The sequence below is a fragment of the Oncorhynchus tshawytscha genome, linkage group LG01 (genome assembly GCF_018296145.1).
Source record: "Oncorhynchus tshawytscha isolate Ot180627B linkage group LG01, Otsh_v2.0, whole genome shotgun sequence".
Classification (NCBI taxonomy): Eukaryota; Metazoa; Chordata; class Actinopteri; order Salmoniformes; family Salmonidae; genus Oncorhynchus; species Oncorhynchus tshawytscha.
In genome coordinates this window covers 10011069-10029274 of record NC_056429.1, presented here as the reverse complement: position 1 = coordinate 10029274, position 18206 = coordinate 10011069, and the positions used below count along the sequence as shown (strand labels likewise).

The following is an 18206-nucleotide window of genomic DNA, read 5'->3' as shown; positions in this document are numbered from 1 at the left end:
CTTCATACGTAGAAGAACCTTGTACTTTCTAACAACTTTTATGTAGCTTGTGAGCGTCATAGAGCAAAACATTTTACATGTGCATGTTCGATAGAGTCTCAGCTTTTCATAGATAGCTTTTAGTAGTTTGTAATTCAAACCATTCTGACTTTACAGATGTTTTTGTAAAAAAAGACCCGGGCCTGGGCACCTTCGGAATCCATCTTTGTCTCACAAACACAGCTCTATCTCAGCCCCCGTTAATCACACAGACTAACTCTTGGTACCACTGGATGCGGAAGACAAAGACAAATCTGATGGTACAATCCATACGTCTATAGCTAAAACACACAATGTTTAAACGGGCGTAGACTTCAACAAAAATAACCGCCTTTGAAATATGGATGGCTGTCCACCAACATTAGGTCATATTTTACCTGTTGGCAACCAGCATCGTTGACCATATTTTTCAGTTGAGGAACCTAGCAATTCTCCATAATTAACATAATTTGATTGCAACAACTGTTGATGCTGAGAATGCAACACAAACCAGTGGTGCAAATGCTCTTTTCAAGATGCTCCACCTTGATCACAACAACTTATGCACCAAGACTATACTTTCAGGGATCATTTCTATAGTGCTGTACTTGAGAAATGTGTGTCTAAAGTGGTAGATCTCACTATCCATGATGACAATTAAAGATATTCCCGTTCAGAGCATGAATCTGGTGGTTAGAAGTGACTTTGCTCATTTTTCTTCCACCTTTGATGACTGTTCCTTGTTCTTCAATGAACGTGGATGAAGGGAATATGTTCTGAGTGGATGTTAACCATGTACAATAAAAACTACTGAAATGTCTTCCTTACCGTTAGTAAAATAAACCTCTTGAATCAGTCCTGAGACCCCAGCAATAATCTTTTCAGTTTTCTGGCTTTTGTTGATCTCCATGTCCAGCACTTATATTTTGCTTCAAAATGAGGTGTTTTAACATTTTCCTTTCAGGACAACCTTTGACCTTCATACGTAGAAGAACCTTGTACTTTCTAACAACTTTTATGTAGCTTGTGAGCATCATAGAGCAAAACATGTTCCATGTGCATGTTCGATAGAGTCTCAGCTTTTCATAGATAGCTTTTAGTAGTTTGTAATTCAAACCATTCTGACTCTACAGATGTTTTTGTAAAAAAAAGACCCGGGCCTGGGCACCTTCGGAATCCATCTTTGTCTCACAAACACAGCTCTATCTCAGCCCCCGTTAATCACACAGACTAACTCTTGGTACCACTGGATGCGGAAGACAAAGACAAATCTGATGGTACAACCCATACGTCTATAGCTAAAACACACAATGTTTAAACGGGGGTAGACTTCAACAAAAATAACCGCCTTTGAAATATGGATGGCTGTCCACCAACATTAGGTCATATTTTACCTGTTGGCAACCAGCATCGTTGACCATATTTCTCATTTGAGGAACCTGGCAATTCTCCATAATTAACATAATTTGATTGCAACAACTGTTGATGCTGAGAATGCAACACAAACCAGTGGTGCAAATGCTCTTTTCAAGATGCTCCACCTTGATCACAACAACTTATTCACCAAGCCTATACTTTCAGGGATCATTTCTATAGTGCTGTACTTGAGAAATGTGTGTCTAAAGTGGTAGATCTCGCTATCCATGATGACGATTAAAGATATTCCCGTTCAGAGCATGAACTTGGTGGTTAGAAATGACTTTGCTCATTTTTTTCCACCTTTGATGACTGTTCCTTGTTCTTCAATGAACGTGGATGAAGGGAATATGTTCTGAGTGGATGTTAACCATGTACAATAAAAACTACTGAAATGTCTTCCTTATCGTTAGTAAAATAAACCTCTTGAATCAGTCCTGAGACCCCAGCAATAATCTTTTCAGTATTCTGGCTTTCGTTGATCTCCATGTCCAGCCCTTATATTTTGCTTCAAAATGAGGTGTTTTAACATTTTCCTTTCAGGACAACCTTTGACCTTCATACGTAGAAGAACCTTGTACTTTCTAACAACTTTTATGTAGCTTGTGAGCGTCATAGAGCAAAACATGTTACATGTGCATGTTCGATAGAGTCTCAGCTTTTCATAGATAGCTTTTAGTAGTTTGTAATTCAAACCATTCTGACTCTACAGATGTTTTTGTAAAAAAAAGACCCGGGCCTGGGCACCTTCGGAATCCATCTTTGTCTCACAAACACAGCTCTATCTCAGCCCCCGTTAATCACACAGACTAACTCTTGGTACCACTGGAGATGCGGAAGACAAAGACAAATCTGATGGTACAATCCATACGTCTATAGCTAAAACACACAATGTTTAAACGGGCGTAGACTTCAACAAAAATAACCGCCTTTGAAATATGGATGGCTGTCCACCAACATTAGGTCATATTTTACCTGTTGGCAACCAGCATCGTTGACCATATTTCTCATTTGAGGAACCTAGCAATTCTCCATAATTAACATAATTTGATTGCAACAACTGTTGATGCTGAGAATGCAACACAAACCAGTGGTGCAAATGCTCTTTTCAAGATGCTCCACCTTGATCACAACAACTTATACACCAAGGCTATACTTTCAGGGATCATTTCTATAGTGCTGTACTTGAGAAATGTGTGTCTAAAGTGGTAGATCTCGCTATCCATGATGATTATTAAAGATATTCCCGTTCAGAGCATGAACTGGTGGTTAGAAATGACTTTGCTCATTTTTTTCCACCTTTGATGACTGTTCCTTGTTCTTCAATGAACGTGGATGAAGGGAATATGTTCTGAGTGGATGTTAACCATGTACAATAAAAACTACTGAAATGTCTTCCTTATCGTTAGTAAAATAAACCTCTTGAATCAGTCCTGAGACCCCAGCAATAATCTTTTCAGTTTTCTGGCTTTCGTTGATCTCCATGTCCAGCCCTTATATTTTGCTTCAAAATGAGGTGTTTTAACATTTTCCTTTCAGGACAACCTTTGACCTTCATACGTAGAAGAACCTTGTACTTTCTAACAACTTTTATGTAGCTTGTGAGCGTCATAGAGCAAAACATGTTACATGTGCATGTTCGATAGAGTCTCAGCTTTTCATAGATAGCTTTTAGTAGTTTGTAATTCAAACCATTCTGAATCTACAGATGTTTTTGTAAAAACAAGACCCGGGCCTGGGCACCTTCGGAATCCATCTTTGTCTCACAAACACAGCTCTATCTCAGCCCCCGTTAATCACACAGACTAACTCTTGGTACAACTGGATGCGGAAGACAAAGACAAATCTGATGGTACAATCCATACGTCTATAGCTAAAACACACAATGTTTAAACGGGCGTAGACTTCAACATAAATAACCGCCTTTGAAATATGGATGGCTGTCCACCAACATTAGGTCATATTTTACCTGTTGGCAACCAGCATCGTTGACCATATTTCTCATTTGAGGAACCTAGCAATTCTCCATAATTAACATAATTTGATTGCAACAACTGTTGATGCTGAGAATGCAACACAAACCAGTGGTGCAAATGCTCTTTTCAAGATGCTCCACCTTGATCACAACAACTTATGCACCAAGACTATACTTTCAGGGATCATTTCTATAGTGCTGTACTTGAGAAATGTGTGTCTAAAGTGGTAGATCTCGCTATCCATGATGATGATGATTAAAGATATTCCCGTTCAGAGCATGAATCTGGTGGTTAGAAGTGACTTTGCTCATTTTTCTTCCACCTTTGATGACTGTTCCTTGTTCTTCAATGAACGTGGATGAAGGGAATATGTTCTGAGTGGATGTTAACCATGTACAATAAAAACTACTGAAATGTCTTCCTTATCGTTAGTAAAATAAACCTCTTGAATCAGTCCTGAGACCCCAGCAATAATCTTTTCAGTTTTCTGGCTTTCGTTGATCTCCATGTCCAGCCCTTATATTTTGCTTCAAAATGAGGTGTTTTAACATTTTCCTTTCAGGACAACCTTTGACCTTCATACGTAGAAGAACCTTGTACTTTCTAACAACTTTTATGTAGCTTGTGAGCGTCATAGAGCAAAACATGTTACATGTGCATGTTCGATAGAGTCTCAGCTTTTCATAGATAGCTTTTAGTAGTTTGTAATTCAAACCATTCTGACTCTACAGATGTTTTTGTAAAAAAAGACCCGGGCCTGGGCACCTTCGGAATCCATCTTTGTCTCACAAACACAGCTCTATCTCAGCCCCCGTTAATCACACAGACTAACTCTTGGTACCACTGGATGCGGAAGACAAAGACAAATCTGATGGTACAACCCATACGTCTATAGCTAAAACACACAATGTTTAAACGGGGTAGACTTCAACAAAAATAACCGCCTTTGAAATATGGATGGCTGTCCACCAACATTAGGTCATATTTTACCTGTTGGCAACCAGCATCGTTGACCATATTTCTCATTTGAGGAACCTAGCAATTCTCCATAATTAACATAATTTGATTGCAACAACTGTTGATGCTGAGAATGCAACACAAACCAGTGGTGCAAATGCTCTTTTCAAGATGCTCCACCTTGATCACAACAACTTATGCACCAAGACTATACTTTCAGGGATCATTTCTATAGTGCTGTACTTGAGAAATGTGTGTCTAAAGTGGTAGATCTCGCTATCCATGATGACGATTAAAGATATTCCCGTTCAGAGCATGAATCTGGTGGTTAGAAGTGACTTTGCTCATTTTTCTTCCACCTTTGATGACTGTCCCTTGTTCTTCAATGAACGTGGATGAAGGGAATATGTTCTGAGTGGATGTTAACCATGTACAATAAAAACTACTGAAATGTCTTCCTTACCGTTAGTAAAATAAACCTCTTGAATCAGTCCTGAGACCCCAGCAATAATCTTTTCAGTTTTCTGGCTTTCGTTGATCTCCATGTCCAGCCCTTATATTTTGCTTCAAAATGAGGTGTTTTAACATTTTCCTTTCAGGACAACCTTTGACCTTCATACGTAGAAGAACCTTGTACTTTCTAACAACTTTTATGTAGCTTGTGAGCGTCATAGAGCAAAACATGTTACATGTGCATGTTCGATAGAGTCTCAGCTTTTCATAGATAGCTTTTAGTAGTTTGTAATTCAAACCATTCTGACTCTACAGATGTTTTTGTAAAAAAGACCCGGGCCTGGGCACCTTCGGAATCCATCTTTGTCTCACAAACACAGCTCTATCTCAGCCCCCGTTAATCACACAGACTAACTCTTGGTACCACTGGATGCGGAAGACAAAGACAAATCTGATGGTACAACCCATACGTCTATAGCTAAAACACACAATGTTTAAACGGGGGTAGACTTCAACAAAAATAACCGCCTTTGAAATATGGATGGCTGTCCACCAACATTAGGTCATATTTTACCTGTTGGCAACCAGCATCGTTGACCATATTTCTCATTTGAGGAACCTAGCAATTCTCCATAATTAACATAATTTGATTGCAACAACTGTTGATGCTGAGAATGCAACACAAACCAGTGGTGCAAATGCTCTTTTCAAGATGCTCCACCTTGATCACAACAACTTATGCACCAAGACTATACTTTCAGGGATCATTTCTATAGTGCTGTACTTGAGAAATGTGTGTCTAAAGTGGTAGATCTCGCTATCCATGATGACGATTAAAGATATTCCCGTTCAGAGCATGAATCTGGTGGTTAGAAGTGACTTTGCTCATTTTTCTTCCACCTTTGATGACTGTTCCTTGTTCTTCAATGAATGTGGATGAAGGGAATATGTTCTGAGTGGATGTTAACCATGTACAATAAAAACTACTGAAATGTCTTCCTTATCGTTGGTAAAATAAACCTCTTGAATCAGTCCTGAGACCCCAGCAATAATTTTTCAGTTTTCTGGTTTTCGTTGATCGGCATGTCCAGCCCTTATATTTTGCTTCAAAAGGAGGTGTTTTAACATTTTCCTTTCAGGACAACCTTTGACCTTCATACGTAGAAGAACCTTGTACTTTCTAACAACTTTTATGTAGCTTGTGAGCGTCATAGAGCAAAACATGTTACATGTGCATGTTCGATAGAGTCTCAGCTTTTCATAGATAGCTTTTAGTAGTTTGTAATTCAAACCATTCTGACTCTACAGATGTTTTTGTAAAAAAGACCCGGGCCTGGGCACCTTCGGAATCCATCTTTGTCTCACAAACACAGCTCTATCTCAGCCCCCGTTAATCACACAGACTAACTCTTGGTACCACTGGATGCGGAAGACAAAGACAAATCTGATGGTACAACCCATACGTCTATAGCTAAAACACACAATGTTTAAACGGGGGTAGACTTCAACAAAAATAACCGCCTTTGAAATATGGATGGCTGTCCACCAACATTAGGTCATATTTTACCTGTTGGCAACCAGCATCGTTGACCATATTTCTCATTTGAGGAACCTAGCAATTCTCCATAATTAACATAATTTGATTGCAACAACTGTTGATGCTGAGAATGCAACACAAACCAGTGGTGCAAATGCTCTTTTCAAGATGCTCCACCTTGATCACAACAACTTATGCACCAAGACTATACTTTCAGGGATCATTTCTATAGTGCTGTACTTGAGAAATGTGTGTCTAAAGTGGTAGATCTCGCTATCCATGATGACGATTAAAGATATTCCCGTTCAGAGCATGAATCTGGTGGTTAGAAGTGACTTTGCTCATTTTTCTTCCACCTTTGATGACTGTTCCTTGTTCTTCAATGAATGTGGATGAAGGGAATATGTTCTGAGTGGATGTTAACCATGTACAATAAAAACTACTGAAATGTCTTCCTTATCGTTGGTAAAATAAACCTCTTGAATCAGTCCTGAGACCCCAGCAATAATTTTTCAGTTTTCTGGTTTTCGTTGATCGGCATGTCCAGCCCTTATATTTTGCTTCAAAAGGAGGTGTTTTAACATTTTCCTTTCAGGACAACCTTTGACCTTCATACGTAGAAGAACCTTGTACTTTCTAACAACTTTTATGTAGCTTGTGAGCGTCATAGAGCAAAACATGTTACATGTGCATGTTGATAGAGTCTCAGCTTTTCATAGATAGCTTTTAGTAGTTTGTAATTCAAACCATTCTGACTCTACAGATGTTTTTGTAAAAAAGACCCGGGCCTGGGCACCTTCGAATCCATCTTTGTCTCACAAACACAGCTCTATCTCAGCCCCCGTTAATCACACAGACTAACTCTTGGTACCACTGGATGCGGAAGACAAAGACAAATCTGATGGTACAACCCATACGTCTATAGCTAAAACACACAATGTTTAAACGGGGGTAGACTTCAACAAAAATAACCGCCTTTGAAATATGGATGGCTGTCCACCAACATTAGGTCATATTTTACCTGTTGGCAACCAGCATCGTTGACCATATTTCTCATTTGAGGAACCTAGCAATTCTCCATAATTAACATAATTTGATTGCAACAACTGTTGATGCTGAGAATGCAACACAAACCAGTGGTGCAAATGCTCTTTTCAAGATGCTCCACCTTGATCACAACAACTTATGCACCAAGACTATACTTTCAGGGATCATTTCTATAGTGCTGTACTTGAGAAATGTGTGTCTAAAGTGGTAGATCTCGCTATCCATGATGACGATTAAAGATATTCCCGTTCAGAGCATGAATCTGGTGGTTAGAAGTGACTTTGCTCATTTTTCTTCCACCTTTGATGACTGTTCCTTGTTCTTCAATGAATGTGGATGAAGGGAATATGTTCTGAGTGGATGTTAACCATGTACAATAAAAACTACTGAAATGTCTTCCTTATCGTTGGTAAAATAAACCTCTTGAATCAGTCCTGAGACCCCAGCAATAATCTTTTCAGTTTTCTGGCTTTCGTTGATCGGCATGTCCAGCCCTTATATTTTGCTTCAAAAGGAGGTGTTTTAACATTTTCCTTTCAGGACAACCTTTGACCTTCATACGTAGAAGAACCTTGTACTTTCTAACAACTTTTATGTAGCTTGTGAGCGTCATAGAGCAAAACATGTTACATGTGCATGTTCGAAGAGTCTCAGCTTTTCATAGATAGCTTTTAGTAGTTTGTAATTCAAACCATTCTGACTCTACAGATGTTTTTGTAAAAAAGACCCGGGCCTGGGCACCTTCGGAATCCATCTTTGTCTCACAAACACAGCTCTATCTCAGCCCCCGTTAATCACACAGACTAACTCTTGGTACCACTGGATGCGGAAGACAAAGACAAATCTGATGGTACAACCCATACGTCTATAGCTAAAACACACAATGTTTAAACGGGGGTAGACTTCAACAAAAATAACCGCCTTTGAAATATGGATGGCTGTCCACCAACATTAGGTCATATTTTACCTGTTGGCAACCAGCATCGTTGACCATATTTTCATTTGAGGAACCTAGCAATTCTCCATAATTAACATAATTTGATTGCAACAACTGTTGATGCTGAGAATGCAACACAAACCAGTGGTGCAAATGCTCTTTCAAGATGCTCCACCTTGATCACAACAACTTATGCACCAAGACTATACTTTCAGGGATCATTTCTATAGTGCTGTACTTGAGAAATGTGTGTCTAAAGTGGTAGATCTCGCTATCCATGATGACGATTAAAGATATTCCCGTTCAGAGCATGAATCTGGTGGTTAGAAGTGACTTTGCTCATTTTTCTTCCACCTTTGATGACTGTTCCTTGTTCTTCAATGAACGTGGATGAAGGGAATATGTTCTGAGTGGATGTTAACCATGTACAATAAAAACTACTGAAATGTCTTCCTTATCGTTAGTAAAATAAACCTCTTGAATCAGTCCTGAGACCCCAGCAATAATCTTTTCAGTTTTCTGGCTTTCGTTGATCGGCATGTCCAGCCCTTATATTTTGCTTCAAAAGGAGGTGTTTTAACATTTTCCTTTCAGGACAACCTTTGACCTTCATACGTAGAAGAACCTTGTACTTTCTAACAACTTTTATGTAGCTTGTGAGCGTCATAGAGCAAAACATGTTACATGTGCATGTTCGATAGAGTCTCAGCTTTTCATAGATAGCTTTTAGTAGTTTGTAATTCAAACCATTCTGACTCTACAGATGTTTTTGTAAAAAAGACCCGGGCCTGGGCACCTTCGAATCCATCTTTGTCTCACAAACACAGCTCTATCTCAGCCCCCGTTAATCACACAGACTAACTCTTGGTACCACTGGATGCGGAAGACAAAGACAAATCTGATGGTACAACCCATACGTCTATAGCTAAAACACACAATGTTTAAACGGGGGTAGACTTCAACAAAAATAACCGCCTTTGAAATATGGATGGCTGTCCACCAACATTAGGTCATATTTTACCTGTTGGCAACCAGCATCGTTGACCATATTTTCATTTGAGGAACCTAGCAATTCTCCATAATTAACATAATTTGATTGCAACAACTGTTGATGCTGAGAATGCAACACAAACCAGTGGTGCAAATGCTCTTTTCAAGATGCTCCACCTTGATCACAACAACTTATGCACCAAGACTATACTTTCAGGGATCATTTCTATAGTGCTGTACTTGAGAAATGTGTGTCTAAAGTGGTAGATCTCGCTATCCATGATGACGATTAAAGATATTCCCGTTCAGAGCATGAATCTGGTGGTTAGAAGTGACTTTGCTCATTTTTCTTCCACCTTTGATGACTGTTCCTTGTTCTTCAATGAACGTGGATGAAGGGAATATGTTCTGAGTGGATGTTAACCATGTACAATAAAAACTACTGAAATGTCTTCCTTATCGTTAGTAAAATAAACCTCTTGAATCAGTCCTGAGACCCCAGCAATAATCTTTTCAGTTTTCTGGCTTTCGTTGATCGGCATGTCCAGCCCTTATATTTTGCTTCAAAAGGAGGTGTTTTAACATTTTCCTTTCAGGACAACCTTTGACCTTCATACGTAGAAGAACCTTGTACTTTCTAACAACTTTTATGTAGCTTGTGAGCGTCATAGAGCAAAACATGTTACATGTGCATGTTCGATAGAGTCTCAGCTTTTCATAGATAGCTTTTAGTAGTTTGTAATTCAAACCATTCTGACTCTACAGATGTTTTTGTAAAAAAAAAAAAGACCCGGGCCTGGGCACCTTCGGAATCCATCTTTGTCTCACAAACACAGCTCTATCTCAGCCCCCGTTAATCACACAGACTAACTCTTGGTACCACTGGATGCGGAAGACAAAGACAAATCTGATGGTACAACCCATACGTCTATAGCTAAAACACACAATGTTTAAACGGGGGTAGACTTCAACAAAAATAACCGCCTTTGAAATATGGATGGCTGTCCACCAACATTAGGTCATATTTTACCTGTTGGCAACCAGCATCGTTGACCATATTTTTCATTTGAGGAACCTAGCAATTCTCCATAATTAACATAATTTGATTGCAACAACTGTTGATGCTGAGAATGCAACACAAACCAGTGGTGCAAATGCTCTTTTCAAGATGCTCCACCTTGATCACAACAACTTATGCACCAAGACTATACTTTCAGGGATCATTTCTATAGTGCTGTACTTGAGAAATGTGTGTCTAAAGTGGTAGATCTCGCTATCCATGATGACGATTAAAGATATTCCCGTTCAGAGCATGAATCTGGTGGTTAGAAGTGACTTTGCTCATTTTTCTTCCACCTTTGATGACTGTTCCTTGTTCTTCAATGAATGTGGATGAAGGGAATATGTTCTGAGTGGATGTTAACCATGTACAATAAAAACTACTGAAATGTCTTCCTTATCGTTAGTAAAATAAACCTCTTGAATCAGTCCTGAGACCCCAGCAATAATCTTTTCAGTTTTCTGGCTTTCGTTGATCGGCATGTCCAGCCCTTATATTTTGCTTCAAAAGGAGGTGTTTTAACATTTTCCTTTCAGGACAACCTTTGACCTTCATACGTAGAAGAACCTTGTACATTCTAACAACTTTTATGTAGCTTGTGAGCGTCATAGAGCAAAACATGTTACATGTGCATGTTCGATAGAGTCTCAGCTTTTCATAGATAGCTTTTAGTAGTTTGTAATTCAAACCATTCTGACTCTACAGATGTTTTTGTAAAAAAGACCCGGGCCTGGGCACCTTCGGAATCCATCTTTGTCTCACAAACACAGCTCTATCTCAGCCCCCGTTAATCACACAGACTAACTCTTGGTACCACTGGATGCGGAAGACAAAGACAAATCTGATGGTACAACCCATACGTCTATAGCTAAAACACACAATGTTTAAACGGGGGTAGACTTCAACAAAAATAACCGCCTTTGAAATATGGATGGCTGTCCACCAACATTAGGTCATATTTTACCTGTTGGCAACCAGCATCGTTGACCATATTTCTCATTTGAGGAACCTAGCAATTCTCCATAATTAACATAATTTGATTGCAACAACTGTTGATGCTGAGAATGCAACACAAACCAGTGGTGCAAATGCTCTTTTCAAGATGCTCCACCTTGATCACAACAACTTATGCACCAAGACTATACTTTCAGGGATCATTTCTATAGTGCTGTACTTGAGAAATGTGTGTCTAAAGTGGTAGATCTCGCTATCCATGATGACGATTAAAGATATTCCCGTTCAGAGCATGAATCTGGTGGTTAGAAGTGACTTTGCTCATTTTTCTTCCACCTTTGATGACTGTTCCTTGTTCTTCAATGAACGTGGATGAAGGGAATATGTTCTGAGTGGATGTTAACCATGTACAATAAAAACTACTGAAATGTCTTCCTTATCGTTAGTAAAATAAACCTCTTGAATCAGTCCTGAGACCCCAGCAATAATCTTTTCAGTTTTCTGGCTTTCGTTGATCGGCATGTCCAGCCCTTATATTTTGCTTCAAAAGGAGGTGTTTTAACATTTTCCTTTCAGGACAACCTTTGACCTTCATACGTAGAAGAACCTTGTACTTTCTAACAACTTTTATGTAGCTTGTGAGCGTCATAGAGCAAAACATGTTACATGTGCATGTTCGATAGAGTCTCAGCTTTTCATAGATAGCTTTTAGTAGTTTGTAATTCAAACCATTCTGACTCTACAGATGTTTTTGTAAAAAAGACCCGGGCCTGGGCACCTTCGAATCCATCTTTGTCTCACAAACACAGCTCTATCTCAGCCCCCGTTAATCACACAGACTAACTCTTGGTACCACTGGATGCGGAAGACAAAGACAAATCTGATGGTACAACCCATACGTCTATAGCTAAAACACACAATGTTTAAACGGGGGTAGACTTCAACAAAAATAACCGCCTTTGAAATATGGATGGCTGTCCACCAACATTAGGTCATATTTTACCTGTTGGCAACCAGCATCGTTGACCATATTTTTCATTTGAGGAACCTAGCAATTCTCCATAATTAACATAATTTGATTGCAACAACTGTTGATGCTGAGAATGCAACACAAACCAGTGGTGCAAATGCTCTTTTCAAGATGCTCCACCTTGATCACAACAACTTATGCACCAAGACTATACTTTCAGGGATCATTTCTATAGTGCTGTACTTGAGAAATGTGTGTCTAAAGTGGTAGATCTCGCTATCCATGATGACGATTAAAGATATTCCCGTTCAGAGCATGAATCTGGTGGTTAGAAGTGACTTTGCTCATTTTTCTTCCACCTTTGATGACTGTTCCTTGTTCTTCAATGAACGTGGATGAAGGGAATATGTTCTGAGTGGATGTTAACCATGTACAATAAAAACTACTGAAATGTCTTCCTTATCGTTAGTAAAATAAACCTCTTGAATCAGTCCTGAGACCCCAGCAATAATCTTTTCAGTTTTCTGGCTTTCGTTGATCGGCATGTCCAGCCCTTATATTTTGCTTCAAAATGAGGTGTTTTAACATTTTCCTTTCAGGACAACCTTTGACCTTCATACGTAGAAGAACCTTGTACTTTCTAACAACTTTTATGTAGCTTGTGAGCGTCATAGAGCAAAACATGTTACATGTGCATGTTCGATAGAGTCTCAGCTTTTCATAGATAGCTTTTAGTAGTTTGTAATTCAAACCATTCTGACTCTACAGATGTTTTTGTAAAAAAAAGACCCGGGCCTGGGCACCTTCGGAATCCATCTTTGTCTCACAAACACAGCTCTATCTCAGCCCCCGTTAATCACACAGACTAACTCTTGGTACCACTGGATGCGGAAGACAAAGACAAATCTGATGGTACAACCCATACGTCTATAGCTAAAACACACAATGTTTAAACGGGGTAGACTTCAACAAAAATAACCGCCTTTGAAATATGGATGGCTGTCCACCAACATTAGGTCATATTTTACCTGTTGGCAACCAGCATCGTTGACCATATTTCTCATTTGAGGAACCTAGCAATTCTCCATAATTAACATAATTTGATTGCAACAACTGTTGATGCTGAGAATGCAACACAAACCAGTGGTGCAAATGCTCTTTTCAAGATGCTCCACCTTGATCACAACAACTTATGCACCAAGACTATACTTTCAGGGATCATTTCTATAGTGCTGTACTTGAGAAATGTGTGTCTAAAGTGGTAGATCTCGCTATCCATGATGACGATTAAAGATATTCCCGTTCAGAGCATGAATCTGGTGGTTAGAAGTGACTTTGCTCATTTTTCTTCCACCTTTGATGACTGTTCCTTGTTCTTCAATGAACGTGGATGAAGGGAATATGTTCTGAGTGGATGTTAACCATGTACAATAAAAACTACTGAAATGTCTTCCTTATCGTTAGTAAAATAAACCTCTTGAATCAGTCCTGAGACCCCAGCAATAATCTTTTCAGTTTTCTGGCTTTCGTTGATCTCCATGTCCAGCCCTTATATTTTGCTTCAAAATGAGGTGTTTTAACATTTTCCTTTCAGGACAACCTTTGACCTTCATACGTAGAAGAACCTTGTACTTTCTAACAACTTTTATGTAGCTTGTGAGCGTCATAGAGCAAAACATGTTACATGTGCATGTTCGATAGAGTCTCAGCTTTTCATAGATAGCTTTTAGTAGTTTGTAATTCAAACCATTCTGACTCTACAGATGTTTTTGTAAAAAAAAGACCCGGGCCTGGGCACCTTCGGAATCCATCTTTGTCTCACAAACACAGCTCTATCTCAGCCCCCGTTAATCACACAGACTAACTCTTGGTACCACTGGATGCGGAAGACAAAGACAAATCTGATGGTACAACCCATACGTCTATAGCTAAAACACACAATGTTTAAACGGGGGTAGACTTCAACAAAAATAACCGCCTTTGAAATATGGATGGCTGTCCACCAACATTAGGTCATATTTTACCTGTTGGCAACCAGCATCGTTGACCATATTTTTCATTTGAGGAACCTAGCAATTCTCCATAATTAACATAATTTGATTGCAACAACTGTTGATGCTGAGAATGCAACACAAACCAGTGGTGCAAATGCTCTTTTCAAGATGCTCCACCTTGATCACAACAACTTATGCACCAAGACTATACTTTCAGGGATCATTTCTATAGTGCTGTACTTGAGAAATGTGTGTCTAAAGTGGTAGATCTCGCTATCCATGATGACGATTAAAGATATTCCCGTTCAGAGCATGAATCTGGTGGTTAGAAGTGACTTTGCTCATTTTTCTTCCACCTTTGATGACTGTTCCTTGTTCTTCAATGAATGTGGATGAAGGGAATATGTTCTGAGTGGATGTTAACCATGTACAATAAAAACTACTGAAATGTCTTCCTTATCGTTAGTAAAATAAACCTCTTGAATCAGTCCTGAGACCCCAGCAATAATCTTTTCAGTTTTCTGGCTTTCGTTGATCTCCATGTCCAGCCCTTATATTTTGCTTCAAAATGAGGTGTTTTAACATTTTCCTTTCAGACAACCTTTGACCTTCATACGTAGAAGAACCTTGTACTTTCTAACAACTTTTATGTAGCTTGTGAGCGTCATAGAGCAAAACATGTTACATGTGCATGTTCGATAGAGTCTCAGCTTTTCATAGATAGCTTTTAGTAGTTTGTAATTCAAACCATTCTGACTCTACAGATGTTTTTGTAAAAAAAGACCCGGGCCTGGGCACCTCGGAATCCATCTTTGTCTCACAAACACAGCTCTATCTCAGCCCCGTTAATCACACAGACTAACTCTTGGTACCACTGGATGCGGAAGACAAAGACAAATCTGATGGTACAACCCATACGTCTATAGCTAAAACACACAATGTTTAAACGGGGGTAGACTTCAACAAAAATAACCGCCTTTGAAATATGGATGGCTGTCCACCAACATTAGGTCATATTTTACCTGTTGGCAACCAGCATCGTTGACCATATTTTTCATTTGAGGAACCTAGCAATTCTCCATAATTAACATAATTTGATTGCAACAACTGTTGATGCTGAGAATGCAACACAAACCAGTGGTGCAAATGCTCTTTTCAAGATGCTCCACCTTGATCACAACAACTTATGCACCAAGACTATACTTTCAGGGATCATTTCTATAGTGCTGTACTTGAGAAATGTGTGTCTAAAGTGGTAGATCTCGCTATCCATGATGACGATTAAAGATATTCCCGTTCAGAGCATGAATCTGGTGGTTAGAAGTGACTTTGCTCATTTTTCTTCCACCTTTGATGACTGTTCCTTGTTCTTCAATGAACGTGGATGAAGGGAATATGTTCTGAGTGGATGTTAACCATGTACAATAAAAACTACTGAAATGTCTTCCTTATCGTTAGTAAAATAAACCTCTTGAATCAGTCCTGAGACCCCAGCAATAATCTTTTCAGTTTTCTGGCTTCGTTGATCTCCATGTCCAGCCCTTATATTTTGCTTCAAAATGAGGTGTTTTAACATTTTCCTTTCAGGACAACCTTTGACCTTCATACGTAGAAGAACCTTGTACTTTCTAACAACTTTTATGTAGCTTGTGAGCGTCATAGAGCAAAACATGTTACATGTGCATGTTCGATAGAGTCTCAGCTTTTCATAGATAGCTTTTAGTAGTTTGTAATTCAAACCATTCTGACTCTACAGATGTTTTTGTAAAAAAAGACCCGGGCCTGGGCACCTTCGGAATCCATCTTTGTCTCACAAACACAGCTCTATCTCAGCCCCCCGTTAATCACACAGACTAACTCTTGGTACCACTGGATGCGGAAGACAAAGACAAATCTGATGGTACAACCCATACGTCTATAGCTAAAACACACAATGTTTAAACGGGGTAGACTTCAACAAAAATAACCGCCTTTGAAATATGGATGGCTGTCCACCAACATTAGGTCATATTTTACCTGTTGGCAACCAGCATCGTTGACCATATTTCTCATTTGAGGAACCTAGCAATTCTCCATAATTAACATAATTTGATTGCAACAACTGTTGATGCTGAGAATGCAACACAAACCAGTGGTGCAAATGCTCTTTTCAAGATGCTCCACCTTGATCACAACAACTTATGCACCAAGACTATACTTTCAGGGATCATTTCTATAGTGCTGTACTTGAGAAATGTGTGTCTAAAGTGGTAGATCTCGCTATCCATGATGACGATAAAAGATATTCCCGTTCAGAGCATGAGACTGGTGGTTAGAAGTGACTTTGCTCATTTTTCTTCCACCTTTGATGACTGTTCCTTGTTCTTCAATGAATGTGGATGAAGGGAATATGTTCTGAGTGGATGTTAACCATGTACAATAAAAACTACTGAAATGTCTTCCTTATCGTTAGTAAAATAAACCTCTTGAATCAGTCCTGAGACCCCAGCAATAATCTTTTCAGTTTTCTGGCTTTCGTTGATCTCCATGTCCAGCCCTTATATTTTGCTTCAAAATGAGGTGTTTTAACATTTTCCTTTCAGGACAACCTTTGACCTTCATACGTAGAAGAACCTTGTACTTTCTAACAACTTTTATGTAGCTTGTGAGCGTCATAGAGCAAAACATGTTACATGTGCATGTTCGATAGAGTCTCAGCTTTTCATAGATAGCTTTTAGTAGTTTGTAATTCAAACCATTCTGACTCTACAGATGTTTTTGTAAAAAAAGACCCGGGCCTGGGCACCTTCGGAATCCATCTTTGTCTCACAAACACAGCTCTATCTCAGCCCCCGTTAATCACACAGACTAACTCTTGGTACCACTGGATGCGGAAGACAAAGACAAATCTGATGGTACAACCCATACGTCTATAGCTAAAACACACAATGTTTAAACGGGGTAGACTTCAACAAAAATAACCGCCTTTGAAATATGGATGGCTGTCCACCAACATTAGGTCATATTTTACCTGTTGGCAACCAGCATCGTTGACCATATTTCTCATTTGAGGAACCTAGCAATTCTCCATAATTAACATAATTTGATTGCAACAACTGTTGATGCTGAGAATGCAACACAAACCAGTGGTGCAAATGCTCTTTTCAAGATGCTCCACCTTGATCACAACAACTTATGCACCAAGACTATACTTTCAGGGATCATTTCTATAGTGCTGTACTTGAGAAATGTGTGTCTAAAGTGGTAGATCTCGCTATCCATGATGACGATTAAAGATATTCCCGTTCAGAGCATGAATCTGGTGGTTAGAAGTGACTTTGCTCATTTTTCTTCCACCTTTGATGACTGTTCCTTGTTCTTCAATGAACGTGGATGAAGGGAATATGTTCTGAGTGGATGTTAACCATGTACAATAAAAACTACTGAAATGTCTTCCTTATCGTTAGTAAAATAAACCTCTTGAATCAGTCCTGAGACCCCAGCAATAATCTTTTCAGTTTTCTGGCTTTCGTTGATCTCCATGTCCAGCCCTTATATTTTGCTTCAAAATGAGGTGTTTTAACATTTTCCTTTCAGGACAACCTTTGACCTTCATACGTAGAAGAACCTTGTACTTTCTAACAACTTTTATGTAGCTTGTGAGCGTCATAGAGCAAAACATGTTACATGTGCATGTTCGATAGAGTCTCAGCTTTTCATAGATAGCTTTTAGTAGTTTGTAATTCAAACCATTCTGACTCTACAGATGTTTTTGTAAAAAAGACCCGGGCCTGGGCACCTTCGGAATCCATCTTTGTCTCACAAACACAGCTCTATCTCAGCCCCCGTTAATCACACAGACTAACTCTTGGTACCACTGGATGCGGAAGACAAAGACAAATCTGATGGTACAACCCA

The 18206-nt window shown here is 39.2% G+C and overlaps 18 non-coding genes across 18 annotated transcripts; all 18 read left to right on the top strand.

Annotated features, from left to right (window-relative positions):
* The first annotated feature begins 587 nt into the window (after positions 1-587).
* On the top strand, positions 588-803 carry LOC121847492. The gene has a single exon (XR_006084356.1). It is a non-coding gene; the product is annotated as a small nucleolar RNA U3 (small nucleolar RNA).
* Positions 804-1583: 780 nt separating this feature from the next.
* LOC121847491 lies at positions 1584-1798 on the top strand. Its single transcript, XR_006084355.1, has one exon. It is a non-coding gene; the product is annotated as a small nucleolar RNA U3 (small nucleolar RNA).
* A 782-nt stretch (positions 1799-2580) lies between these two features.
* On the top strand, positions 2581-2794 carry LOC121847494. The gene has a single exon (XR_006084358.1). It is a non-coding gene; the product is annotated as a small nucleolar RNA U3 (small nucleolar RNA).
* Positions 2795-3574: 780 nt separating this feature from the next.
* Positions 3575-3793, top strand: LOC121847493. The gene has a single exon (XR_006084357.1). It is a non-coding gene; the product is annotated as a small nucleolar RNA U3 (small nucleolar RNA).
* Positions 3794-4571: 778 nt separating this feature from the next.
* LOC112219262 lies at positions 4572-4787 on the top strand. The gene has a single exon (XR_002948718.2). It is a non-coding gene; the product is annotated as a small nucleolar RNA U3 (small nucleolar RNA).
* A 778-nt stretch (positions 4788-5565) lies between these two features.
* Positions 5566-5781, top strand: LOC121847488. The gene has a single exon (XR_006084352.1). It is a non-coding gene; the product is annotated as a small nucleolar RNA U3 (small nucleolar RNA).
* Positions 5782-6558: 777 nt separating this feature from the next.
* Positions 6559-6774, top strand: LOC112219263. Its single transcript, XR_002948719.2, has one exon. It is a non-coding gene; the product is annotated as a small nucleolar RNA U3 (small nucleolar RNA).
* Positions 6775-7549: 775 nt separating this feature from the next.
* LOC112219261 lies at positions 7550-7765 on the top strand. Its single transcript, XR_002948717.2, has one exon. It is a non-coding gene; the product is annotated as a small nucleolar RNA U3 (small nucleolar RNA).
* A 775-nt stretch (positions 7766-8540) lies between these two features.
* On the top strand, positions 8541-8756 carry LOC121847543. The gene has a single exon (XR_006084416.1). It is a non-coding gene; the product is annotated as a small nucleolar RNA U3 (small nucleolar RNA).
* A 776-nt stretch (positions 8757-9532) lies between these two features.
* Positions 9533-9748, top strand: LOC121847542. Its single transcript, XR_006084414.1, has one exon. It is a non-coding gene; the product is annotated as a small nucleolar RNA U3 (small nucleolar RNA).
* Positions 9749-10532: 784 nt separating this feature from the next.
* Positions 10533-10748, top strand: LOC112219257. Its single transcript, XR_002948714.2, has one exon. It is a non-coding gene; the product is annotated as a small nucleolar RNA U3 (small nucleolar RNA).
* A 778-nt stretch (positions 10749-11526) lies between these two features.
* LOC112219255 lies at positions 11527-11742 on the top strand. The gene has a single exon (XR_002948712.2). It is a non-coding gene; the product is annotated as a small nucleolar RNA U3 (small nucleolar RNA).
* A 777-nt stretch (positions 11743-12519) lies between these two features.
* On the top strand, positions 12520-12735 carry LOC121847538. Its single transcript, XR_006084411.1, has one exon. It is a non-coding gene; the product is annotated as a small nucleolar RNA U3 (small nucleolar RNA).
* Positions 12736-13514: 779 nt separating this feature from the next.
* Positions 13515-13730, top strand: LOC121847536. The gene has a single exon (XR_006084407.1). It is a non-coding gene; the product is annotated as a small nucleolar RNA U3 (small nucleolar RNA).
* A 780-nt stretch (positions 13731-14510) lies between these two features.
* On the top strand, positions 14511-14726 carry LOC121847544. Its single transcript, XR_006084417.1, has one exon. It is a non-coding gene; the product is annotated as a small nucleolar RNA U3 (small nucleolar RNA).
* A 776-nt stretch (positions 14727-15502) lies between these two features.
* Positions 15503-15718, top strand: LOC121847535. The gene has a single exon (XR_006084406.1). It is a non-coding gene; the product is annotated as a small nucleolar RNA U3 (small nucleolar RNA).
* Positions 15719-16496: 778 nt separating this feature from the next.
* On the top strand, positions 16497-16712 carry LOC121847489. Its single transcript, XR_006084353.1, has one exon. It is a non-coding gene; the product is annotated as a small nucleolar RNA U3 (small nucleolar RNA).
* A 778-nt stretch (positions 16713-17490) lies between these two features.
* LOC112219259 lies at positions 17491-17706 on the top strand. The gene has a single exon (XR_002948715.2). It is a non-coding gene; the product is annotated as a small nucleolar RNA U3 (small nucleolar RNA).
* Positions 17707-18206: the final 500 nt, after the last annotated feature.